Source organism: Moschus berezovskii, chromosome 14 (assembly GCF_049115385.1).
Source record: "Moschus berezovskii isolate FMDL1 chromosome 14, NW_MosBer_1.0, whole genome shotgun sequence".
In the NCBI taxonomy this organism is placed as follows: Eukaryota; Metazoa; Chordata; class Mammalia; order Artiodactyla; family Moschidae; genus Moschus; species Moschus berezovskii.
Window position 1 is genome coordinate 43,786,439 of NC_142473.1, and position 19,206 is coordinate 43,805,644.

At 47.2% G+C, this 19,206-nt stretch overlaps 1 protein-coding gene across 3 annotated transcripts in view; it reads right to left on the minus strand.

The window, feature by feature from the left end:
* BMAL1 (basic helix-loop-helix ARNT like 1) overlaps window positions 1-19,206 on the minus strand; it is a 108,474-nt gene that overhangs the window by 74,649 nt on the left and 14,619 nt on the right. For 2 of the 3 annotated variants that reach the window (XM_055423340.2, XM_055423338.2), the window contains exon 2: window positions 1,380-1,452. The exons of the other annotated variant lie outside the window; for it this stretch is intronic. The gene's annotated coding sequence lies outside the window, so the exon portion shown is untranslated. The remainder of the gene's footprint in view (window positions 1-1,379; window positions 1,453-19,206) is intronic. 3 annotated transcript variants of the gene reach the window in all.

Here is a 19,206-nt window from a genome sequence, read left to right on the forward strand (position 1 = left end):
GCTGTAACCACCTTATCACTAATACAGCAGCCTTCCTTCAGGTCCCTTTCTCCCTGGTCTCTGCTGCCCCATCCTCTCTGCTTTCTGAGACTCTCTCTGCCTTGGCTTCTGGTTCTCTTCCAGCTTCTGTTCTTCTCATCCCAGAGTTATGCACACTCTGGCTCACTAAGTTATGCACACTAAGGCTCAGCCCTCAGCACATCATGGGGAGAACTTATTAATCCTATGCTTCTGTTCTACATCTCCAGGCCTACCCTTCCCAGACCAGGTGCTGGCCGTGCATTTCCAATGATCTATTAGACATATCCTGTGGATGAACCACTGCCACCTCTAATTCAGTATATCTAAAACTGGATGCACCAACTATCCTTCTCCACCCTGAACTGCCACATTTTGGTCAATGGTTATGAACTATCAAGTTTAAACATTCATCTTCTTTGGCTCCTGTCTTTAAAGTCTAAGAAGACCATAAACCCTATGTTACTCCCTTTGCACTATCTCTTCTTTTGGTCCTTTGCTCCATCTTAACCACCATTAGCCACGTGACTTCACACCTGGACTGCTGCTGCTGCCTTGAAACAGAGTCTATGCTTCTTGTCCAGAATGCCCCTAACATATTACTTCAGCCATTTTAGTTCTTTGCTCCAAACAACTTCAGTGGCTTCTTGCTGTCTCCAAGTGCCTCAGCCTAGCATTCAGGGTCTAGAAAAGGGGTGGGCAAACTATAACCCACAGGCCAAATTCGGTCCACTATCTGTTTCTGTAGATAAAGTATCATTGGAACACAGCCACACCATCACAAACATACTATCTATGGCTGCTTTCCCGCTACAATGGCAGAGTTGAGGAGCCATGATAGAGACCATATGGCCTAGGGAGCCGAAAATATTTACCCTCTGATCCTTTACAGAAAAAGTTTGCTGACCTTGGTTTAGAGTAATCAGCCACCATCAGATCCTGCCAAACTTCTTACTTGCCACTCCTTTGGATGAAATTTTTGTTCTCATGAGTCTTCTGCTGAGTCCATTTTCTTTCCATCTTATACCTACCTACTCAAGCCAGAAAAGCATATTTCATCCCCCAGCTGGGCTTGTCCATCCTTCAGAACACAGTCAAACTCTGCCTCTCTGTGAGGCCAGCTGTATCCATCCCCTGTACCTGGGATACTTCCCCTCTGGCCTCTCTCTCTGTATCTACCACAGAAACATAAATTAAGATCCCCTTCTCCTGCAGATCTTTTCCACCTATGCTGTAGGCTTCTCCAGAGTACAGGTGCAGTACCCTTCACAGAGCAGTACCGGTGATAATGACCTTGCCCTTCATTCCAAATACCAATCCTTGATAGCGTAATTCAGTAAGAAGGCATCAAACAAACTTACCAATGAAGGCCTAGCATTCCACATTTGAAAAGTTAAGCTTGGGTCCAAAAACATGCACGTTAGACAGCACCACCTAAAAGCCAATGAAATAAAAGTTTAGCTTTAAAAGAGAACATTTCTACATTTTCTTTAAATTTGCAACTCCCAGTGAGTTTTGATTCACTGTCCTCCCAGGCTGGCCATCTCTGCCTAGAAAATACTGCTCATCCTTCAAATCCACTGGACAGTCTCTCCCTGGAAGCCACCCCAGCGTCCCAGACAGGCCAGGCACCCCTCCTCTCAGCTCCCATGGAACTCTGGTGAGACATTTATGGCAACACGGGGTACAATGTAGCATAACTTTTTATTTGGGAATAGGGGTCCTTAGACTGTACGCTTATCAAGAGGAGAGATCTGATAAATTCACCCCATTCCTTATCCCCACTGCCTAGAATACTATGGGCGTTTAGATAGTTCTCAATAAATATCTGTAAAATGGGTGGAAAAGTTAACCCACTCAATTCATGAAGACATGCCCAGGTATCTAAAATTCTGCTGGACCACAATCGTCATCCTCGAAATGCATGCTTCAATCCCACTGCTTTTAATAGGCAATGGTTTAACAGGAAGGATTAACGAGATTAATCTTCTAAATGCACACCTTTGGAATGCCACTTCCCTGAGCAGAAACCTTTAGAGGCTCCCAGAACCTAAGAAGGCAAGCCGGATTCCACAGGCAGGCTGCCAGACCTACAACAACTGGCCTTGCCTGAGTCTGCAGCCTCAGCTCGTGTGGTCTCCCCCAGTGGACATCTTGCTCCAGACAGAAAGGACTGGTGGCCAGTCCCTTCTCTCAGCATTCTTCCTCCCCTTCCTGCCACATTATCTCCTTCTATACTATAGTGACCTCCATTTCAACATCTTGTTCCAGACCAAGGTCATGGTGGGGCCCAAGAAGGTTTTTTTATTTTTTTCCTTTAGAATTGTGCGTGTGTGTGTATGTGTGGTGGTGGTGGTGGTAAAAAGCACATAACAAAATTTACAAGCTTAACCATTATTAAGTGTGCAGCTCAGTGGCATTACATACATTCACACCATTGTGCAAACACTACCATCCAGCTCCAGACTCTTTTTTATTATCCACAAAACTGAAATAACAGCTCTGCTTTCTCCTTTCCTCCCTGTCCATGGCACCCAAAACGTTTCTGTGGAATGAATGAATGAAGACACGAATAAATCTGACCTCAATCCTCCCTACAAAAGCCAGAAGTACTATCTCTTTCTGCTAGACTCCCATGGTACTGTCTTCACATCTTTCCCTATTTCCCCCAGTCTTAAATGACCCTTTTTGCACGCTTGTAGTCTCCTTCAAGGCGGGAACTACTACTTATTGGCAAGGCTGTGCTTGGGTCCAAAAGCACGCATTTAGCTTCTCCTCCATGTTATTAGGTCTGGCGGGCAAGCCTCTGTCTTCCCCAGATAGCTCCTGCAGTCCGTGAATCACTCCCTCTTCACTTGGCTTCCAGGCTAGCGTTCTAGGCTTCCCACCCACCTCACTCGCTGGCTGTCCGTTCCTTTTGCTGGTTCTTCCTCGTCTCCCCACATCTTACTGTCAGAAAGCCCCAGGGCTTGAATCATAGTTCTCCTTTCTGTATTCCTTCCATCGCCCCCTGGGTGATCTCACCTAGTCTCCTATCACCTATACATCAAGGATGCTCAGATTTCTCTCCAAGCACAGGTCTCTTGTTTGGACTCCTGGCTAGTCTATTCTACTGCCTGCTTTAGGGAAGATGTCAAGTGGAGAGGAGGTCTCTGTGAGATGTGTTTGATGTATCAAACGTGACATGTCTCACATAGACCCCTGACCTTCCCCCAGACCTGCTCTTCCCAGAATCTTACCAATGTCAGTTTAAGGGCATGGTCTCCTGGTCGTCTAGTTGCCAGGGTCAAAGGTTTGGAGTCATTCTCATCTCCTCTCTTTCTCTCTCCAATCCTCACCAAAACTGGTTTTTACGTTCAAAATAATGGGTTGGTCAAAAACGTCGTTCGGGTTTTTCCGTAACATCTTAGGAAAAACCCAAATGAACTTTTCTGCCAACTCAATATATTCAGAATGTGACCGTTCCTCACCTCCTCCACCATCACCACCCTAGGTTATTGCCAGAGCCTCTAACAGGTGTCTCTGATCTCTCTGCTTCTGTGTTTGGTATCACTGCCACCTCTAGCCACAGCCTTGTCTCAATACAGGAGAGGGTCTGTTATGATCTAAGATGATGTCACCTCTTTGGTTAAAATTCTTATAAGCTTTCCCAGCAAGGACAATGCCCAAGGGACAAGTGTTTCCAACGTAGACTGGCAGGCCCCGGGGTAGGCTGATGGGCAAGGCGGGGTCTTCCAGCCAGTGTCCCCTCCCAACCATCTATTTCGTGACTGGCAGTCCTGATATATCTCCTACTATCTGACTCCTTAAAGAAAAGATACTTCTTAAAAGGAGAAAAATATAATTAATCAACTTACTTTTCCAGCTAGGATACCACAAGAAGCCATTAACATTCACATTTCTTAAGAATTCATAAGAAAGACATGTTGAGTCTGCCACCAATTCATAACTTGTTTCCAAAGAGAAAGCTAGCCTTCTGGAGAGCAGCTGCTACCCGCTTTGTGCTGGTGGTGAGTCCTCCTGAAGCCCCCTTCACTCCCCATGCCCTGTCTGCCTAATTGTCTCCTCTAGACTCTCTCCCTCTCCTTGACATGCCTGATGCTGTGGCTGGAGGTGAAGTCCAAATGAGATAAGAATTGAAGGACTTGAAGTAGCTCGGGTCTTATCCGTTCTCAGAACAGCAGCAGCAGCCTCTCAACCGGTCTCCCCAGATCTACCCATCAATGGTTTAGCCGCTAAGTCATGTCCAGCTCTTTTGCAACCCCACTGACTGATTTTCAACCACAACCTCATATAGTGATAATTTTAAGAAAACCTAAATTTGATCAAGTCCCCTGCTTTATAACTTTCCAAAGAGCTCCTGGGCTTCCCAGGTAGCATTAGTGGTAAAGAATTCACTTGCCAATGCAGGAGACATAGGAGCCACAGGTTCGATCCCTGGGTTGGAAAGAACCCCTGGAGGAGGAAATGGCAAGCCACTCCAGTATTCTTGCCAGAAGAATCCCATGGACAGAGGAGTTACAGTCCATGGGATCGCCAAGAGTAGGACATGACTGAACATCTAAGCACACGCACAGAGTTCCTACATTGCCATATGATAAATTCTTCAAAATATATTACAAAAAACCACAGTAAATATTCTTTTTTATCTTCCCTAGATACTTTTATCCTGCTTTCTTCTTAAAAAGGTCTTGTTTGACCCGACAGGGGCTGGGGGGTGGGGGTAGGGTAATCCATCCAGCTCAGATTAGAGCAGTCTTCACCACCCAACAGCCAGTTGTGCTGTAGTGCTCCCCAAGGCCAAGCACACCACCCAAGCTGGGCCATCCAGAGCCGTTCTCTAGAACTGATATACGGATGCAGAGAAAGGAGTTCTCCCTTCGCTGGAATTGCTACACTGGGGCTATCAGCAGCGGTGCCTCCCCAGGGAGGGAGGCCTGTCTGCAGTCGGAAAGACGGATGCTAACTCTCAATGAACGGGAGGCGCCAGATGGATCACCAGCAGTGTCAGCTCCTATTCCAGAACCTCCTGCTTTTGTGAACTCCTATAGCAGCCAGCATCCTTCCCAGTTATGGAACCAGCAACTACCCACTCGTGCCTCTACGAGCTGGAGTCCCAGCAGGCCCACTGGGATGCTTTCTCTATCTGTGCCTTTCTCCACAGTGGTTCCTCTGCCCAGAACATGAGCTCCCTGGGTTTTTACACAGTAGCAAGGCTTCCTCTGTGAAGTCAGCCCTGAAGGCAAGCACAGCAAGTCCAATCTTACTGACATGCTCTAAAAGGCCTAGAATATACCCACTGGGTTACACTCACACCCCTCCCCTGCCTTCCCAATCTCCTAGCCAGTTGCCCAAGCCAGAAATCTCAGACTCACCCGGTCTTCTCAGACTTCCTCAGGGCCCACATGGACTCCCCCTTCTTCTTTCTGCCTCCTGTCTGCTGCCACAGTCCAGAACCTCCTCCTCTCCTCCCTGAGCTCAGGTACCGGCCTCCTGGTCTGTCTGTCCCTCCCCTTCCCCAGCCCTCCACACTGTGGCAGAGATGAACTTCCAAGAGCCTTTCTACCACCTACAGAGTCAAAACCCTGGTGTGAAGGCCCTTCACTGGTGTGAAGGCCCTTCACTGGCTTCCACCCAATCTTCTAGTTTCTCCAACCACTTCCACTTCCAGGAAGATGAAGAAGACATACTTTCCCCATTCTACCTTCTATGTACAACGAAAACTCCTACACGGGACACATAAGGCAGACGTGAGAAGACTCCGAAGGCAGAGTGAAGAAGGCAGTCCAGCGAGGGGCCTCAGGCCCCGAGGAAGGACACTGTGGTGAGCAGCCCACAGTTGCTTTTTGCCCCACTTGGAATGGAAGAACCTGGAGATGCCAACAAGCACAGACCAAAAGGCTCCAACAAAAGCTTGCTGCCTGCAGCAAGACAGACAACTTTTAGATAATAACTGTGCTATATCAGACAACACCACAGAATAGCCCATGGTCCCACCCATACCCATACAACGAAGGCAAATGACATCTGTAAAAAATATCTGCAGCTTACTGGTGAAAAGACTGAATGCTGCCCCCAAGATCAGGAACAGACGATGCTGTCCATTCTTAGCACTCTCACTCAACCAAGTGCTCCAAGTCCCAGCCAGCACCAGAGGCCACAAAAGGAAATAAAACAAACAGACCGGAAAGAAAGAAATAAAACTGTCATCTCTATTTGTAGATGATATGACTGTCCAGAGAGAAAATCCTGAGGAATATAACCAAAAAAGAAAAAAAAAAAATGCCTATGACCAATGAGTGAGTTTAGCAAGGATGAAGGATACAAAATAAAAACAAAAACTCAATTGTTTTCCTGTATACTAGCAATGAACATATGGACACTGAAATTAAAAATATAGTATCATTTACAATCACTAAAAAAAAAAAAAGAAAGGAATACTTGGGTGTAAATATAATTTCTTGCAGCAAATCATTCTAGTCTACTCCGCCAGGAGGGCAGGAACAGTATATATTTGTTTCCCTCTCCAATGAAACCAAAATACTGAGCCAGTGCCCAGCACCTAGAAGACATGCAATATTTGTTGCCACAGCTCACACTCTGCTCTGTTTAAGATAGACTTTCTTTCCCTTTACGCTCCTAGTGGGAGCATCGTCCACTAAAAAATCCCCTCTCTCATTTCTGCCTTGGCAGGTCATGATTGCCAAGGAAGAACCAGGGAAGCTGTTTCTGTTCCCACTCCAAAACACGTTACATTCTTACATTACACACAGCATGGGCTGGAAACGGCCTCTGCAGGCTCCTCTCTAGCGCCCAGAGGGAAACTGGGTGCCTTCCACATCAGCCTGAGGGAGGGGCCCTGAGGCTCAGCCCGAAGACCCCCAGCAATGACACGAGACCCCTGACAGTGCTGTCCCCTCCAGACTCTGTGCTGAGAGGAGCCACAGATGTCCCCCCAGTTCACTGTCTAAAAGCTCATTGTGAAAAAGAACTGCCTATCTGTGCTGAAGGAAGTACTGTGGAGGAGAAGAGAGATAGGTCAGGTCCAGAGGGTGTCTGGATACCTTTTTCCAAAAACTCTTCCCCTCTTTTTACTTCTAAGGGTTGAAAGTTGAGTCTAATAGTCATTAAGCAAAAGCCACAATCTCAGAACCATCCTGAGTCCTCTCTTTCGATCCCACCCCACCACCCATTCCACAGCAAAACCTGTTCCACCTTCAGAATAGGGCTCAAATCCAACCACTTCTCAGCATCTCCACCACCACCACCTCCACTCGGGACCTAGCTGCTCTCATCACTCACTGGATAATGCCAACAGACTCAACTTCTCTCCCTCCAACACAGCACAGTGAGCCTTTCAAGATATGACTCAGATCATGCCATTCCTCTTTCAAAACGCTGAAGTGTTCCTGGCTCTCCCTGTCACTCACAAAGCAACCAAGTCCTGACAATGACCTTAATGGCCTGGCCCCCTTACTTCTCTGCCCTCACTTCCCACCACGCCTTCACCTTCTCCTCACTCCATTCCAGCCACCCTGTTCACCTTTGCCCGCTGTTCCCATGCCTAACTCTCTTCCATAGTTAAACCCATGACTAACTTCTTCACCTCATTCACTATACACTATACTTGCAGTTTATCCATCTTTGCGAGTCTGTCAGACTCCTCTGTTTATGGGATTTTTCAGCCCTCCAGGCTTCTCTGTTCATGGGATTTTTCGTGGGAGAATATTGGAGTGGGTTGCCATTTTCCTCCTCCAGGGAATCTTCCCAAACCAGGGATCAAACCCACATCTTCTGTGTCTCCTGCATTGCAGGTGGATTCTTTACCTGCTGAGCCATCAGGGAAGCCCACATTCTATGAGTTCACCAAAATCCATTTCCTTTTACTTGTAAGCACATGGCTGGACTACATTTCCCAGCTTCCCTTGCAGTTAGGAGTACACATGTGAGTGAGTTCTGGGTATGAGGGATGTAAGGCTTCTTCCACATTGGCCTGTAAAAACGTCCCCACAAAGTCCTCTCTTTTTTTCAGCTGAATGGAAAGGAATCTGAGGGCCTTGACAGAAACACAAGATAGAAGGAGTGTGGGTCCCTCAACAACCATCAGGAAGGATGCCTGCTAACCAGGAGCAGCCCCACTGGAACTTTTCTCTATGAGAAATAAAAAGTTTTCTTGAGTTGACACACTGAGATTTGGGATGGCTGTTTGCTATCTGACCTAACAACTCTGTCTCCTTCTCAATGAGGCCCTCGATTACTCTATTTAAAATCCTCCCAACACTTCTTAGCTGACCACCTTACTTTGTTTCTCCCCATAGTCCTTATTACCATACAGCATACTGTATATTTTGGGGTTTTTTTTCCTCTATCTCTCCAAATATGAATGTAAGCTAAAGGCAGGAATTTTTGCTTTTCTTTTCCCCTTGTGGTATCCTCTGGGTCTAGAACAGTGCTTGGCAAGTTGTAACAACAATCCTGTGTGGTTGAATGAATGGGACTACATGGGCTCCAAGGTCAGAAAGGCCTGGGTGGAGGCCTGCTCTGCCATTTACTGTGTGACCTGGGGCAAGTTACTCTCCCTCTGCAAGACTCATTTTCACCATCTGTAAAATGGGAGGAAGTAACAGTACTTTCTTTATAGAGACTGGAAATAATTAAGATCATGAATATAAATCTTTTAGTGCAGTGCCTAGAAATAGCTCAGGCTCCAAAAATGCTAATTACCAACACTGTCAACTCAAGGCCAGAGGACAAGACTGGGTGTCAGGCCCTCACAAGGTCACTGGCAGGGACATCTATCAGAGAGGAAGGAACTGAACAGATATTTACAAGCACAAAGGTCTTCTGGAAGAAATCGTGGCAAACACCTAGGTAGTGAGATTCAAGAGCTGCCTGAAAGTTCTCAGTAAATTGCAAACGATCAGAAAAACATGACAACTGGTGTCAGGGGTGATGAAAAATGTGTGCCGAGTCTGCAGAAAAGCGTTGCTCTGGAGAGAGCACCACCCCAGTGATGAGAGATCACTCTGTGCCTTTTAAGAAACAATTTTCACAGCAAAGCTTGAGAAGAGAGAGGCCTCTTGCATCATGAGGACAAGGTAATAAGGCTATAAAAATGGAACTCAAATAAACCACACACAGAGCCCACATGGGCCCAATTTTCCAGGAAAAACAGCGATTGCTGCAGCATTCAGATGAGGCAGTCACACTTATGCCTGAGCATAGCAAATAGCTTTCAGAAATCATTAGGCTGCAGAAAAGCCACTGGGTTTGCCAAATTAGCCGTGCCAGCTCTCACCTGCCCTCTCTGTCACGACTGCCTCTCTCTACCAATAAGAGGACACAGGCAACGATACCCAGTGCCTGCACCTGCTTCGCCATCTTCAGAATACAAAGCCTCCTGGAGTGAACAGCACTGTAGTCAGAAGAGCCCGGGCTGATGCTCCTGTGTCTGCAGCCTGGCCACCCCCTCCACACAAGCCCTCTAGGCTTTCTGGTTGGCTCAGCATGCCCTCAGATCTCACCTCCTGGAACTCTCTGCCTTGTTGACAAACCCCTCCTTGAAGCTCCATCTTCCTGAGGCTCCTTCCACAGCTCTCACCAAACTCCCCTGAACCCACCACCATGATCCCTTTTATGTCCATGTCTGGCCCCTCTCCCACTTGTGCATCTCTAAACATTTGGTACCCCAAGCCTCTAAAATATGGTGTCTACCCACCTTTCTGATTCATGTCTGCCCTTCCTCTATATGGGAGGCAGGACAGCTTTCTGGTTAGAAGCAGATAATCTGGAGCCAGACCAACTGGGTCTGATCTCAGTTGTATAACACTATGGTCTTAGGCAGTTAATAAACTGTTTTATGTCCATCCATTCATCTGTAAAATGGAGATGATTATAAAAGACCTCATTTGGGTCCCTGCAGGGATTAAATGAGCTAATAGAGAAATAAAGTTCTTAGAACCATGCCTCACACCTGATACCCTCCATAATGTGCTGGCGATGACTGCTATTACACGAGCCATTGTATAAGCCAAACCCCAAACATATACCCTGTCCTTCTGCCTCAGTTTCCTCTACTCAGGCCTTTCATCTTCGCTGGAGATGTCCAGGCACTATCTCAGCTAGTCCTTAAGGTGCTGACAGGAGTAACCACTCTTAAACACCTTTCTGTAATCCCCCACCCCAGGTGTCCAATGAGATGGAATACCTCCCTTCTCTAACAGGGTCGGGCTGACTTCTCCCAGGGCCGCCTTCTTAATCTCTCTTGAGTAATCATTAATTTTATTTTAGTTTTTTAAAATCTGTATTTATTTATTTATGGCTGAGATGGGTCTCTGTTCCTGGCACGTTGGTTTTCTCTAGTTGTGGCAAGCGGGGGCTACTACTCTCTACTTGCAGTGAGCAGGCTTCTCATTGCAGTGGCTTTTCCTGTTGCAAGCATGGGCTTTAGAGCACGGGGTGGGTAGTTGTGGCGCACAGGCTTAGTTGCCCTGAGGCATATGGAATCTTCCCCAGCCAGGGATCAAACCTGTGTCCCCTGCATCAGCAGGTGAATTCTTAACAACTGGACCACCAGGGAAGTCTGAACAGTCATTAATTTTAGACTTGTCTTACCTTCCCACTCCCCGTTCATAAGCTCCTCAGAAACAGGGGTGCGTTGGGTTTTTTTCTTCCCAAGTTTTTTATCCCCTGTAACTTTATTCACTGTAAAGACTCAGTCAACATTTGCTGGATTATGTTGAAATGCAAAGCCTGGAGCCTGGGTCCACATAACAATCAACAGAGACCAAATCAACAACAGATCAGCAGCACGGAGGAAGCCTTCCCCATCACCCCAACACAGGTGTCAAGGTAAAAAGAATACGAGGGACCAAGTGAGTGACATCTGTTTCTCTGTTTCATTCTAGCCATTTACTAACGGCCAACAAAAAGCCAAAACCTTTTCAGGAAGTTGGCAATCTGCTTCCACTGCGAAGAAGACGTCTCACCCCGACAGGCTCACTCTGTCTTAGGGAGACATGGTTTCTCCCTCAAATATCCTATTTATTTTTTCTTGTTTTAGGCTATTTCTCTAAAACATCCTCAAGAAGAGATCATTGTTTATTTTGTTATTGTTTTAAACAAAATGCCAAAGATACACAGACACATAATTCCTCAATTTTCCACAGGCAGATTACTCCTTAAGAGGATGTATGGGGCTCACCTCCACTCTTAAGAACAAACAAGCCATGTATTACTTGTAAATACACAGCCTTTTCCTCACGTCTAATCTCACATTACCATTACCCTGCTTCTTCAATCAAGGAAAACACGACAAATACCTTCCTAGCATTTAAAGTAAAATTTGAATATATCCTCAGGATATTCTTCTTGGAAAAAAAAATCTGATTCTTTATCTAATCTTGGGCCACCGCCATTAGCTAGATAAATGCCAACCTAATGAAACGATTCTGTAATACACAAAGATGGCTTAATGCAGCATTAGCTGAAAGAGCAAAAATTAGAAGTAATCAAAATGCCCCACAACAAGCTCATGGCTTAATGAAGGCATTCCCTTGATAGAATATTACACAGCCATCTTAAAGAAGCATGCTGGAACGAGGGAGGCATGTGGGAAAAGGCTGAAGGTATTGTCTTAAGAGGAAATGGGATGCTAAGTGTAGGATGTGTGTTCTTGCCACTAAGGTTGCCCCAGCTGGGCAGACAAGGCCCAGAGTTTGAAGTCAGAAGCAAGGAAAGTTAAGGGAAGGCTAAGAGAAAATCTCAGTTAACAGGGCCAGTGGGGCTGGTGGTAGGAAGATGAGAAGCTTGTGCATACGGCAGGGTCCCTGCTAGGAGTAGAGAATAGAAGAGGGGAAAGGTGCCCCAAAGCCAAAGTCATTTCAGGATTCCATCCCAAAGCAGGTGAGGGGAATGGGAACCCTGCCATTGCAGAATGAATCAATCCCTGGGTGACAGAACAACTTTCAAAGCCCTAAGACGCTTAAAGTCAAGCCTTGGCCTTTCCACGGGGCTCCTACCAGAAGGCTCAGCCCTTCCCAATCCTCTGAGGCTAATCCTGCCCCAAGGCAGGAGGGATTTAAGGGGCTCTAGCCTAGAACCCAGGGATTTAGCTTGTTTGCTGATAGCCAGGCAGATAAAGAAATTGAGCCCCCTGAGAACAAGTATCTTAGCCAAGGCCACACAGAGAGTTAGGGGCTGAGCTGACACTTGAGTCTGAGTCTGCTTGTCTCTGGGTTTACAGCTCTTCCGCAGAGCAACTTGGTGCCAGACAACTGACAAGTCAGACCAACTGGCCCTGAATGATGACAGAGAAGCAGTGGATTATGACCAGGTGAACCAAACAGATCAGGGCAGGAAGACCTCAGGACACCAACAACAGCCCCCAAAACAGGGACGTGAAGAGGCCCCCAGGGGCCACACTGTGGAAAGGCCAAGGTTTCAGGGGTTTGAAAGTTGTTCTCTCAGGCAGGGATTGATTCATCCTGCAATGGAAGGGTTCGCATTCCCCTTGCCTGCTTTGGGATGGAATTCCTGAAGTGACACCTTGGCTTTGGGGTGCCTTTCCCATCTTCCATTCTCTACTCCTTAGCAGGCCCCTGCCCCGTGCCCAGGCTTCTCATCTTCCTACCACTGGCCCCTCTGGCCCTGTTAATTGAGATTTTCTCAGTTTGCCCCCTCCTGTACCCCAGCCCATGCCGAACCCCTGCCTCTAGCCCCTCAGCCTCCTGCACTTTGTTGGTTCAGCTGAAGTCACTGCCCTGTGGGTGTCACTGCTGGTCCCTGAAGCCATGACCTCCAGCACTGCTGGGCCACCTTGCGGGTCCCACAGGACCATCTCTGGACACAGAGCTCCTCCCCACAGCTCCCATCCCCCTTGACTCCTACCCCTACCTCCACTAGAATCCCCAATCTGAATATCTCCTGCCAATACAAGAGACCAAACTCCCTGCCTGGCATGTAAGGTCTCCCTTGTGGAGCCCAAACCACCTACCTGACCAGGCCTCCTAAGGCACCCACCCCCCTCCCCAGGTTAAGTAGGAGCTTGTTCCTTATGTCACCTTCAGAAGCACCCCTCGCCACCCCAATGCCCCTAAGCGTCAGCTCAAGCTTTCTCTCATTTTTTTTTTTTCTTGCGAACACACTGATCTCCACTGAAAGAACCCAACCCTTTGGGGTCTTAGTAGCCAAAGAGCCAGGCTCTCAAATATGGAACAAGCAGCTCATCCTGACACTGTCATCCAAAGGGCTATGCACAGGAGGACGTTCTCTCCCCAAATCCACTTGAAGCACACCATCAGAGAGTCCGTCATTTAAGCAGTTGTCTAATTTTCCCCTGACCCTGCCCCACCTTGGGAACAGATGCAAACATTAGGCAGTGATGCTGGAGCCAGGACAGCTGGTAAGGATCCTGGCATATTCAAGAGCATCCCACTTGCAGTAAGCACTTCCTAGGCTCCTATTCTGTGCCAAATGGCAGGCAAAGGGCACAAAGACATAAATTCAGACACACCAGTCGTTGCCGGAATTCAAAGTCAAACAAGGAAAGGAGTGAGATAAGCCTCACTAATGCAGCATGACAAAAGCCACCCAGAGAGAGAAGACACAGAGGGAAGAAAAGCAAGGAAGAGAGGCAGCAACGATTCAGTTCAGATTCAGTTCAGCCGAGAAATGTGGGGGGAAGGGCTCAGAGAAAGCCGAACATGAGCTGGTCCCTGAGGGGTAATCAACAAGAAACACAACAGCCATCCCCACGTACTGGGTGTTGACTGTAAGCTAAGTACTACGCCAGACACTTCACTTGCTCTGTCGCAAACTTATCCACTCATTCATTATGGACCAGACTACCTGTCAGGCTCTAATTTAGGCACTCCAGATAAAAACAAAATAAACACAATTTGCGGCCCTCAGAACCTAGATCCTGTTGAAAAAAGACAATAAACCAGATAAGTAAAACGTATTATAAATTAGATGGTGATAAGAGCTAAGAGGAAAAATAAAGCAAAAAAGGGAAACGGGAAACATGGGGGTGGGGCAGTGGGCTGGGTGGTACAACTTTACACAGGGTGACATTAGAGAAAAGACCCGGAGAAGCTGAATGAACAGTCACAGGGGTATCTAGGGAAGAGTATTCGGGGCACAGGGGCGCTCACTGGCATGAGCTTGAGCAGGAAGCACGTTTGGTGTGTCGGAAGAACAGCAAGGGCTCCAACGTGGCTGGAGAAAAGCGAGAGAGGGGCAGGCAGGGTTGAGGCAGACAGCTGCACATGTTGTCCACTGCACAACTCAAGAAGGCTCAACTCACATGCACCACAGTGAACCATGCAGAACCCAGTCTGCTGAAATCCTCACCAGACCCTAGGGTGGGAGATGAGATGAGAGAAGTACCAGGAAGCCCTGCGGGCCAGGAGAAGGCTTTTCCTCTGAGTAAGATAGGAAGCCGCTGTTAAGAAACCCTCAGGACCTGAGCTGATCTCCTCTTCACGGGCTCATGGGCCAAGAGTGCAGTCAGGAGGCAGGCTGGAAGCAGGAGACCGCTTGGGAGGCTACTTGCAATAATCACACTCAACTATGTATCTCTCACCCTCACAATCCCGTGAGGCCGGGGCAATGCTCACTCTTTCACAGATGAAAAGATTAGGCTCCAGAGAGATCTGGTCACTAGCCCAAGGTTCTGGACGAGGCAGTGGCAGACTGGCCAGGAGTGGGAAGTAGGGGATGAGAACATTCCAGGGGGAGTGTACAGCATCAGCCATGGAACAGGAGACTGGAAGGGCTGGCAAACTTGGGAAAGGACAGGCTCATGGTCCAGGGAAGGGTGAGGCAGGGCTGGCACATGGGGGCAAATAGCCAGGGCAGTCAGTGAGGCCCGGCTGTGCCCTGGCCACTCCCACCAGCAGTGTCCAAGCCAGCACTGCTGCCTGGACCAGAACCACCACCTCCCAACCCATCTCCCTCTCCATGTCTGTCATCAGTCTACAGGCAATCAGAAGAGTCCTTGAACAACACAGATTAGATACTAGTTTCTTGCTTTCAGCACTTCAGTGGCTTCCCATCGTGCCAGGCGACTAGCAGACCCTCAGCTGATGTTGAGTGAAGGGAGGACTCCCTCATCCCTGCAGCCTCATCCAGGCCTGGCCCTTGAAGGTAGAGCACCTCTTCCTCCTCCCTCGTCAGCAGGTGTGGCCAGTGAGACCCTATTAACCCATCAAAATGCAAGAGGAGATGGCAGCCATTCAGACCACCTGGGGGCAGCTTTGAGATTCAACTTTTTAAAATAAAATTGCTTACTTCAGAGCAAACTGGAGGCACTTTACCACGCTGTGGCCAAGGAGAAGGAGGTCTGCAGATATGCCCAGGCTGGAAAGACTGTAAGAGGTGCCTTGTTCCTGAGTCCCCAGGCTCTGGACAACATTCTTTGTGTGGAAGATGTCTAAAAGCTGTGTGAAAAGGACAGAACCACAGGCACTAGGCAGGTAGTGAAAGACTTTTCCTCCCCGAGAATGTGAACTCAAGGAGTGGAGCCAATGGCTGTATTCTTTCCTGGAGGCCTAATACAGTGGATCCAATACTATCTCAGAAACTAGGGAAAACTATGAAGCTAAGGCTTAAACAAAACTTTACAAAATGTGAGCCAGCCAGGCCTCCTGAGGCTCAACTCACTGCAAAGCCTTTTGTGATGAGTAGAAGGAGATACATAAACATACACACATGCATGTATGTAGGCCTATTTTTAAAGGAATGGTAACAACACCAAAAGAATGAGAATAGTAACACGCTCTCCCCCACCCACCCACCCACCCAGGAAAACTGAATTTAGCAACAAAGAGCCTCCCAAGGAGGCCCTGGTAGGAGTGTTAGCTGATCACTGCATGAATGACTTGTTTCTCCGGTTAAACGGCACCACTGTGGGTGGGAGAGGGTGGGAGGTGCACTGGCAGCCAAGTGAGTCCCCAGACCCCTTTAGAAGGCAGATAACCTCCTGGTTTTCTGTACTGCATCAAACAAGTACGAGAAAAGCTTCAGAGGCTTTGTTCTTTGTGCAGGAAGATGGGAGAAGTAGGGTCAGAAAAGCAGTCCTAAAGTCTGTAGAGGAACGAGGTTGAGTCTCCACGGGGGAGAGGGACCTGTGTGTCCTGGTTTTCAAAAGGAGGGAACACAAAGAGCAGGACGAATGTCTGAGTCCTACTCTGACAGAGAAATCAAATATGAAAGACGACTCAACAAGGATGTTCAGGAAAACTGCTTTCACTTGCCCAACTGCAAGCATTTCTGGGCAGTCTAAAACCAAGCGTATAGTGAGGCGGAAAGATCCTGCGAGAGTTGGTCATCAAGAGTTTCAGAAAGGGCAACAACGGCTCAGTGAATTCTTCCAAATACATGCAAAGGTCAGACTCGGCCACGAGCGAGAAAGGACTGGGGGTGGCTGAATGATGGGGAAACCCAGTGAAGTTAATTGAAACTAGTTTCCTGAAGGCCCAATGTCCCACTGGAGGGACAATGAGAAGCTGGTCCTCATTCAAAGTTGAGAATTATGGAGAGAATGAAAGCTTGTCTTTAGACAAAAGTTCGGGCATGCATAAATCTAGACTCCTGTGTGCAAACTGGCTCATCACTGTTCAGAAAGGATGGACATGCACTTGGGTAATCCAGACATAGGAAAGGGGAGGGGCAAAAGAGCCTGCCCCTAGTTCATGCCTTCAACTTTTGCTTCCTCCACCTGCAGACTCTGGCTGGCCCAGGCTGACAGAATGGGAGAAGCAGCTCAGAGGTCTCAGTCATCTCCTCCTTCTGCACCAGTAAGAACCGAGGATGTAGAAAGAGGCGGGCCTTGGAAGCACCCCAACACCGGACCCTCCTGCTCTACTACAAATGGCGGCACCTCTGGGGCCGTTCTTAAAATCTGTAATTATCTTTATCACTTCTTTATCTGTGAGCTTCAGGGAGCAGAGGCCAGGTCTGCCTTGCTCATCACTGTGCCCCCTGCCAGCATCTAGAGCAGTGGCTGCCACACTGCAGGACCATAGCAAACAAATGCATGGCTTGGGGACTGCCTGGCTTCAAACACCAAGCACTCATCTCAAAGAGCTGCAGTTGAACCTGTCCTGCCAGGAGTGGGCTAAGAGCTGGATGGATCACTTAGTGCCTCCCCCAAAGCTCTCAGCCAGCTCCGGGCCCCCACTCCACCATGGCAGTCCTGACTCGTCCTCCCCACTGCAGTCTAGGAGCACGGCTCAGACCACGCACCTGAGCCACAAGGAGAAACAGGAAGCTGATACAGGGGAAAGGATAACAATCACTCTTTAAAAATGTTGGTGGAAAGAAGCCACAACCAAATCTACAAAGTCATGAGCAGATGGAGGGGACACTAGAAACGGAAGGGTCCTGAGAGATCACAGGACAGGGTTGCTCAATTCCAGAGTAATAGCCTCAGAGGTACCTGAGCACACGGGAGTATAGGACGGGAGAAAAAAAACGCATCACACAGCAAATGAGAAACCTGCAAAACTCATCTTCTTAGGTGACTGTAGTAAAGGCCAGATAATTCAGGGAAGAGCATTACTCAGGCCATCTTGCCTAACACATTATAAACACTTAGCTTTGTATGTTAATTTCCAGAAGGAAAACATCCTCTTTATAACAAGTTCCTAAATGCCTCAGTCAGAAAATAAGCTGGATAGGTCTGCGTTAATTTGATTTGGCTGGAGAGTACTAATTTGTGGGACTAATTTTTAACTGGCCCTTTATGACTATAAAAGTGATACATGCTCATTGTTGAAAAATAGGATACTGCAGAGAAGATGATGAGAATAAAAATTACCTCTAATTCCACAAGATGAGAGCCACTGTTAACACTCTGGTGTACTTCCCTCCTTCTATGAATGAAATTTTAACACAGTTGAGGGCATACTGTGAATACAATTTCAATTCCTGACTTTTGCCAGTAAAGTTCATTGAAAATACTTCATTGGGTTCCAAGAAAGAAGTCACCCTTAGTGAATATACAAATTAAATAACACAATGAATAAAAGTTATTCATTTGTGAAGTTAAAAAAAAAAGCAAAACTGATTATTTCATTGAGTCCCCATTTCCTTATTAGCAAACGAAAAAAAAAATCATGATTGTTAAGATAAAAATGGCCCATAAGATAGAAACATTAAATTCATCTTTATATCCTCTAACCTACACCATATTTTCAAGAAATTTTTTTTAAAGCCACACATTTTTTCAAATCAACAGAATAATTTTTATAACTGGATCTTATTATTGTGAAGCAAAAATTCAAGTTTTAGTGGTGTTGGTAAAGTTTTATCTTCCAATCTGCAGGTGAACTAAACCATTTAAAAATGATCAGTTCACATTCATGGACCGTGACATCCAAATGAAAGTCTTATCTCCAGTTTTGCTGTATTCTGTGACCTAAACTGTGGAGTAAACAAATTGCCCTGCAAAGGACATAGTACGGGTCATATGCTACCCGGTTGGGAACTGTCCTACTGTCTGCCTGCATCCTGGTGAGGTACCTGGTTTTACATGTAGGTCCAAGGTCTTGGCCAGTGGAGAGTAGAAGAAATGTTCTACCTAGCATAGAAGACCATCCAAACTCAGGAGCTCTGTAGCACACTGCATTTTTTTTTCACCTCTCATAATTGTTGACACCTCATTGGACAAATGTGTCCATGCTAGACACTGGGTGTTAGGGACACAAAGGTGAATAACACAGATGCTGTGCCCACTGCCATGGAGCTGCAGTTTGCAGAGCACTTCCGCATCCATCATCCTCACACTAAGCCTGGGAGAAGAAAGGTCACCACCACTGTTCCCATGTTCTAGACGGATAAAATGAATATTCTCTGGATCATTTTATCCCAAGTTATGACATGGAAGAGCTAGACTCAAATCCAGAGTTTCTGACTCCTCATCCAGGGCTCTTTCTGCTGGTGAATTTCCTTACTGTCAACTGAAGTCTTCTAAATTACTCATATTCCCTCCGGCACCAGGGTTCTACCTGGCTGCCCAGTTTCTGAGCAATGCGTTCCCCTGATCACTAAATGACTGTGTGTATCCTGGTTTCTGGGAGTCTTCTTAGATTCTGACTCTGGATTCAGGTACCTTTCCAGCTTTCCTGGTAAGAGCTGCAGACCCCACTCACTCCTTCCTACAGTGTAGCACACTGCCAGCCTCCT